The sequence below is a fragment of the Triturus cristatus genome, chromosome 1_1, assembly GCF_964204655.1.
Source record: "Triturus cristatus chromosome 1_1, aTriCri1.1, whole genome shotgun sequence".
NCBI lineage: Eukaryota > Metazoa > Chordata > Amphibia > Caudata > Salamandridae > Triturus > Triturus cristatus.
In genome coordinates, this window is record NC_140579.1 from 1,209,224,282 (window position 1) to 1,209,232,140 (window position 7,859).

Here is a 7,859-nt window from a genome sequence, read left to right on the forward strand (position 1 = left end):
CGACTTACGGGAGGTGAATAAAGTCGTTGTTCCGCAGTTTCCTGTGGTGCCAGACATTACAGCTTTACTGACTCTGATTCCAGCCACTGCGTCATGGTTCTCGGTCATCGATCTGAAGAATGCGTTCTTTAGCATTCCGATTGCTGAGGAAAGCAGAGACTTGTTCGGTTTCTCATTAGGTGGTCGCAGCTTCAGATTCAAGCGCGCACCACAGGGCTACTGTGAGAGTCCATCAATCTACAGCCAAGCTCTTAAGAGCCAACTTGATGCGTTTGTGTTACCGGCTGGTGCAGCCTTGATTCAGTACGTTGACGATCTGTTGATCGCTGCTGACACCGAACAGCTTTGTAGGACTGCTACAGTGTCACTGTTACAGCATCTTTGTGACTTACATCATAAAGTGTCACCTTCCAAACTGCAATATTGTTGTCCAGAAGTAACCTATCTAGGTCACTTATTGTCAAAGGCGGGAAGAAGGTTGACCCCTGAAAGAATTGCAGCAATTGCTCGAATGTCTGTGCCAACAACTCAGAGAGATGTGCGTGCCTTTCTAGGTATCACGTCATACTGCAGACAGTGGATCCCGAACTTTTCACTGTTAGCGAAGCCATTGGTAGCTCTCACGTGCAAGGACGTTTCGACTCCTTTGCCTTGGACGGAGGAATGTCAGAAAAGTTTTTCTGAATTACGTGATTCATTGTGTTCGGCTCCTGTGTTAGGTACTCCTGATTACAGTAAGCCTTTCACATTATACGTCCATGAGAGGGACGGTTGTGCGTTGAGTGTTTTAACGCAACAATTTGGTGATAAACAGCGTCCGTGTGCATATTTTTCCTCGACCTTAGACCCGGTAGCTAGAGCGTTGCCGAGTTGCTTGAGGGCGACAGCGGCAGCGGCGGCGTCTATTCGACAGTCCGCAGGCCTGGTCATGGATAATATGCTCATAGTAATGGTTCCGCATGCAGTTGATACGCTCTTGAATCGGACAAAGACTCAACATCTGACGAGTGCAAGGTTGTCTGGGTACGAGCTGACCCTTTTGGCAAGTCATATACAGATTAAACGTTGTAATGTACTGAATCCGGCGACATTGTTGCCGATTAATATGGCATCAGATGATGTGCTGCCACATGATTGTTATTTACGGACTGAGGAAGAAACAAAAGGTCGTGTGGACCTGAAAAACACTCCCTTGGCAGATCCCGATGGTACTTTGTATGTGGATGGTTCTTGCTTCAAATTGCCGAATGGCGATGTGACGACTGCGTATGCTGTAGTGACGTTGAGCACGGTTGTGGAAACTGCGAGATTGAATCAGAATTCCGCACAAGCGGCAGAGTTAATTGCATTGACAAGAGCGTGTGTTTTGTACTTTCCTAGGTACGGAATGCCACGGATTGTGTGGTCGGATAATGGAAGCGAGTTTGTGGGAAGTGTGATGCAGAGTGTGTGTAAGGGCCTTGGAATTCGGCAGAAATTCCACAGTGCTAATCATCCTCAGGCAGCGGGTTTGGTTGAAGGGTACAATGGTACCCTGAAGCTGAAACTCGCTAAGATTCAAGCTACGACTGGTCTGTCATGGCCTGATGCCTTGCCTCTGGCTCTCCTATCGACCAGAGCAACCGTACACTCTCGAGTAGGGCTTAGCCCATATGAGATTGTGTTCGGTCGCCCTGCGAATATTTGGGGAGTCCCGAGGCCTAGGGCTTTTGATAGTCTTGAGTATCCAATGTTGATTGATTATCTGCATGATTTGACCACTAAACTACGGTTAATCCATCAACAGGTCTTTGAAGCTCTACCGGCGCAGACAGAGGGTTCTGGACACCAGCTCCGGCCAGGGGACTGGGTGGTTACCCGAAATTTTGGTCGGAAACGTAACTTGGAGCCAAGATTCGTTGGACCCTTTCAAGTTTTGTTGACGACGAGGACAGCGGTTCGACTGGAGGGCCGGAAAAACCGGGTCCATGCCAGCCACACAAAGAAGGTACCGATCCCTTTACCAACTGACGGTTGGGTGAGGACTGGGATTTCGGCCACAGAAACTGAGACTCCTTTGCACTTTGTGCCGTTTAGTGACGCTCAACTTGTGGATGAGGATTCGTCACTGCCAAACCCATATGTGGAGTCATCAGTAGCAGAAAACCCAAGGTCTGACTCGTTGTCCACTTCATCGAATCCTGTTGCGCCAGCTGAACAATTGTTTGTAGAGCAAACTCGACCTGGAAGAAATCGATACTTTCTTCGTTCAAGGACTAATAAAAATTAATAGTACGGTGGTTTTTGACGTTACGAATATTATGGACAATTACATCCTTTCTTTTTGAGTTTTTATGTGCCTTTCCACTGCTAAGAGATTTGTAATAAATTTGAAAGTTTCGAGGAAACCTCTCCATCCGGGTTACCGTAGGGCCGTGCGGGTACTTCTTTCTGTTTAGCAGGTTTCTGACGCTAGGTCGGTTACTTTTGTCGATCTCTGGGAACTCCTGGGGATTGATAATCGCTATTCAGAACGAAGTGCGTCAAGTACGTCACGGACGGTTTGTAGAGGATGGCATTCTCTAAGCTGTTGGAAGAAGAAAGGGTGTCGGCACAGAGATTAGAGTTATGGAGGGTTGTACGAACAAAATGTTTTTTGTTTCAGGTGTTTCTACTGTTTCTGACTTTATCTATGCTATTGGTGGGTGGAGTGTATTTTGGAGTATCGTTGTTCTTGCCTTCTGTTTCGCCTACCTTTTCTCCTAACCTAAGTTCCCTCACCACTGTCTCCCCACATTCCTTTCATCCTTTGCCTCAGCATGAGCAGATTAGACGTGCGGAATTCATGAATAATTCCTTTGTTCAACTTCTACATCAGCATCAGTTGGTGGTGAATACTACCAATTGTTGGGTATGTGGTTTAATGCCACACACTATGGATAGGGGTATTCCGTATTTGGTCCTTCCTTACAGCTCCCAGGGTTCAGCTCGAGCATTCCAAACTATGTTCCGTAGTGCACTAGATTCCTACCCTAGTCGAGAGCCACGGTCTGTCAATTTTGGTCCTGGGCCGTACCACAAGCCTTTGGCGATAGCCATAGCAGATCTGGATAGAGATGTTTTTGATGCATCACTCATTCCAGATGAAGAAGTGCAGGCCTATAAGGATCTGAGTGAGACTGAGTATAGTATGTCAGTGGGTGATAGACAGCTTAAGAGCTCGTCCCCGATATGGATTGTACCGCACCTTGGTAATTTCTGCTTGAAAGGTTTGGGTCGAAATCTGAGAGCACAACTTGGGAACAGTGCTTGCACTGATACGTATGTTCTACCCATGCTCTCCTCCCCTGTTTTTCTGACTGCTAAGGGCACCTATTTTGTATGTTATGAACACGCATATACATGGTTACCCCGCGACTTTTCGGGCTCCTGTTATATTGCGAATCTTTTACCTCCGACTTTCACAGTTGCTTCAGACTACCACAGAACTAGAGTCGTGAGAGGCGTTATTAGCAAAGAGGACACTGCTGGTCAAGAAGCAGGAGACTTCTTTAAAGGTTTCTTGCCGTTTTGGGGACCTATGGTTAATAGTAGGAACCTAAGACAGTTGACCCGTGTAGTTGAGTCGACTGCTAATATTACTGCAAATGCCCTTGGTAATCTAACAGCTGAACTACAGGCGGATAGACTCATGACGTTGCAGAACCGTATGGTTCTAGACGTTGTTCTTGCAGATAGAGGGGGTGTGTGTAAAATTATCCATTCGAGTTGTTGCATTTTTATTCCTGACAATGCTCCAACTGTATACCAAGCCATCTCGAAGTTGCACAAGATTTCCGAGTCCATACACGTGGACGAAGGTAATTGGACGCTCCTAGGATGGTTGTGGGGCCTAATGTCAACCTGGGGTTGGAAGATTCTAATGATCGTAGGGGCTGTTGTAACGTTTCTGTTCACGTGTTGTCTTTGTGTACAGTGTGGTCCTGCCTTATGTGGCCTATGTGCTGCGACGTGTATAAGGCGGCCATCTGTTACCAAGGAGACATTGATGAATAGGATGATGATCCAGCAGCAGCTGAACGATCTGATGAATATTGACATAGATTCAGATCTTGACTAGTGCTTGCCTACATGAGGGCAAAAGGAGGGTCTGAGGTTCCGTATGACACGGGACCGCAGTTTTGATTGGTAACGAATATGGATGAGTTTGGTATCTACGAACCGCAAATGACGAATATAATGGGTGTACGCAGTTTCGCTATGCAGCCACGTATGGTTCGTCTCATTTTTGGGTTCGTTCATCTGGAACCTCGGGTTCCATTTTAGATACAGCATCCATTTTGTTTCTTGCCCTCAGGTAGCCAGCGAACGGGCTTCTTGTCCGCTCCGTGACCCTAGGACTCTCAAACTTACACGAAGGACACGTGTTTCTTTGAGGTGACTTTTACGATGAGGGGAACGACACGACTAAGGCAGATGGCCCCGCTCGAGGCTCATCTTGCCGCGCCGGTCTATTGTTTCAGCCATGCATACATTAGACATGAGGTCTTTGACCCCTCTATCAAGTTTCCTTTATTGCCCCCAACACTCTTTTCTAACCCGTTGTGCATCCTTGTCCTTTCCTTGCATCTGTTTTTCGTCCTTCCTCTTAATGTGTTTATGGTTAGGATGGAATGTGTTTATTGCGGAGGAAATATGTTTTTACAGTTGGGAACCGGCAAGACTGTCGTAATTATGTTCCGGCCTCCTGAGACATGAACGCGACCCTTTTGAAGTTTATTGTGGGAACTGAGTTGTAACCTTTGTTCGCCATACTGCGCTATGGCAAAAACCTGTATAAAAGGACCGACCCACTTCTACGAATTTGAAGCAGTCTCCGAGAACCTACACGTTGTGTACTTCTTGTGACCTCTGTATCCCTGCAGTAAATAAACGCTGATCTCTGACGTTGCTGGAAGTGTTCCGTGTCTCTGTGTTTAGTACGCCAGAACAGGTAACCCACGAAGGTTTCAGGTGTTGTTCCCTGGCACCGCTGGGTCTTAAGAATAACCCAGTCCTTCACCAGCCATATGCAATCAGTCTTGACCCTGTGCCTCATGGGATCAGTCCAGTCCGAACTGCTAAGCCAGGTCCTGCCTGGACTGGAACCAAGCATCCTAGGACCGGTTTTGGGGTTTCACCCCTCTTCAGCCAGGATAGCTTGATTCCAGTGGCATGGAGAGCACGGAACTCACGTCTAAGCATACCCGTCCCACTCGGGGTGACAAATGCAAATACAACACTTGATGGACAGAATGCAGAACAATGTCATACATTCATCCCAGTACAGAGAGCTGGCCCTCAATCCATCGTTTTTTTGCTCACCATGCCATTCCAGTATGAACCCAGCCATATGCAAGTCAGTGTTTACCCTGTGCCTCATGGGAACAGTCCTGCCCGAACTGCTAAGCCAGGTCCTGCCTGGACTGGAACCAAGCATCCTAGGACCGGTTTCGGGGTTTCACCCCTCTTCAGCCAGGATAGCTTGATTCCAGTGGCATGGAGAGCACGGGACTCACATCTGAGCATACCCGTCCCACTCGGGGTGACAAATGCAAAAACAACAGTTGATGGACAGAATGCAGAACAATGTCATACATTCACCCCAGTACAGAGATCTGGGCCTAAACCCATCGTTTTTTTGCTCACCATGCCATTCCAGTATGAAATCAGCATTATGCAAATCAGTCTTGACCCTGTGCCTCATGGGAACAGTCCAGCCCGAACTGCCAAGCAAGGTCCTGCCAGGACTGGCACCAAGCATCCTAGGACCTGTTTCGGGGTTTCACCCCTCTTCAGCCAGGATAGCTTGATTCCAGTGGCATGGAGAGCACGGGACTCACGTCTGAGCATTTCCGTCCCACTCGGGGTGACAAATGCAAAAACAACAGTTGATGGACAGAATGCAGAACAATGTGATACATTCACCCCAGTACATAGATCTGGGTCTAATTCCATCATTTGTTTGCTCACCATGCCATTCCAGTTTGAACCCAGCCATATGCAAATCAGTCTTGACCCTGTGCCTCATGGGAGCAGTCCAGCCCGAACTGCCAAGCCAGGTCCTGCCTGGAATGGAACCAAGCATCCTAGGACCACTTTCGGGTTTTCACCCCTCTTCAGCCAGAATAGCTTGATTCCAGTGGCATGGAGAGCACGGGACCCACGTCTGGGCATACCCTTCCCACTCGGGGGGACAAATGCAAAAAGAGCAGTTGATGGACAGAATGCAGAACAATGTCATACATTCACCCCAGTACAGAGATCTGGGCCTAAATCCATTGTTTGTTTGCTCACCATGCCGTTCCAGTTTGAACCCAGCCATATGCAAATCAGTCTTGACCCTGTGCCTCATGGGTACAGTCCAGCCCGAACTGCCAAGCCAGGTCCTCCCTGGACTGTTAACCAAGCATCCTAGGCCCGGTTTCGGGGTTTCACCCCTCTTCAGCCAGGATAGCTTGATTCCAGTGGCATGGAGAGCACGGCACTCACGTCTGAGCATACTCGTCCCACTCGGGGTGGCTAATGCAAAAACAACAGTTGATGGACAGAATGCAGAACAATGTCATACATTCTACCCAGTACAGAGATCTGGGCCTAAATCCATCGTTCTTTTGCTCACAATGCTATTCCAGTTTGAATCCAGCCATATACAAATCAGTCTTGACCCTGTGCCTCATGGGTACAGTCCAGCCCGAACTGCCAAGCCAGGTCCTGCCTGGACTGGAACAAAGCATCCTAGGACCGGTTTCGGGGTTTCACCCCTCTTCAGCCAGGATAGCTTGATTCCAGTGGCATGGAGAGCACGGGACTCACGTCTGAGCATACCCGTCCCACTCGGGGTGAAAAAAGCGAAAACAACAGTTGATGGACAGAATGCAGAACAATGTCATACATTCACCCCAGTATAGAGATCTGGGCCTAAATCCATAGTTTTTTTGCTCACCATGCCATTCCAGTATGAACCCAGCCATATGCAAATCAGTGTTGACCCTGTGCCTCATGGGAACAGTCCAGCCCAAACTGCTAACCCAGGTCCTGCCTGGACTGGAACCAAGCATCCTAGGACCGGTTTCGGGGTTTCACCCCTCTTCAGCCAGGATAGCTTGATTCCAGTGGCATGGAGAGCACGGGACTCACGTCTGGGCATACCCGTCCCACTCGGGGTGACAAATGCAAACACAACAGTTGATGGACAGAATGCAGAACAATGTCATACATTCACCCCAGTACAGAGATCTGGGCCTAAATCCATCGCTTTTTGCTCACCATGCTATTCCAGTTTGAACCCAGCCATATGCAAATCAGCCTTGACCCTGTGCCTCATGGGAACAGTCCAGCCTGAACTGCCAAGCCAGGTCCTGCCTGGAATGGAACCAAGCATCCTAGGACCACTTTCGGGGGTTTCACCCCTCTTCAGCCAGAATAGCTTGATTCCAGTGGCATGGAGAGCACGGGACCCACGTCTGGGCATACCCTTCCCAATCGGGGTGACAAATGCAAAAAGAGCAGTTGATGGACAGAATGCAGAACAATGTCATACATTCACCCCAGTACAGAGATCTGGGCCTAAATCCATTGTTTGTTTGCTCACCATGCCGTTCCAGTTTGAACCCAGCCATATGCAAATCAGTCTTGACTCTGTGCCTCATGGGTACAGTCCAGCCCGAACTGCCAAGCCAGGTCCTCCCTGGACTGGAACCAAGCATCCTAGGACCGGTTTCGGGGTTTCACCCCTCTTCAGCCAGGATAGCTTGATTCCAGTGGGATGGAGAGCACGTCACTCACGTCTGAGCATACTCGTCCCACTCGGGGTGGCTAATGCAAAAACAACAGTTGAT

General features: G+C 48.6%; 1 long non-coding RNA gene across 1 annotated transcript in view; it reads left to right on the top strand.

The window, feature by feature from the left end:
* The window catches only part of LOC146871845 (uncharacterized), a 195,386-nt gene extending 192,297 nt beyond the window's left edge, over positions 1-3,089 (top strand). Inside the window, exon 4 of the long non-coding RNA XR_014959615.1 lies at positions 1,787-3,089. This is a non-coding gene — a long non-coding RNA (uncharacterized LOC146871845). The remainder of the gene's footprint in view (positions 1-1,786) is intronic.
* The last annotated feature ends 4,770 nt before the right edge of the window (positions 3,090-7,859 follow it).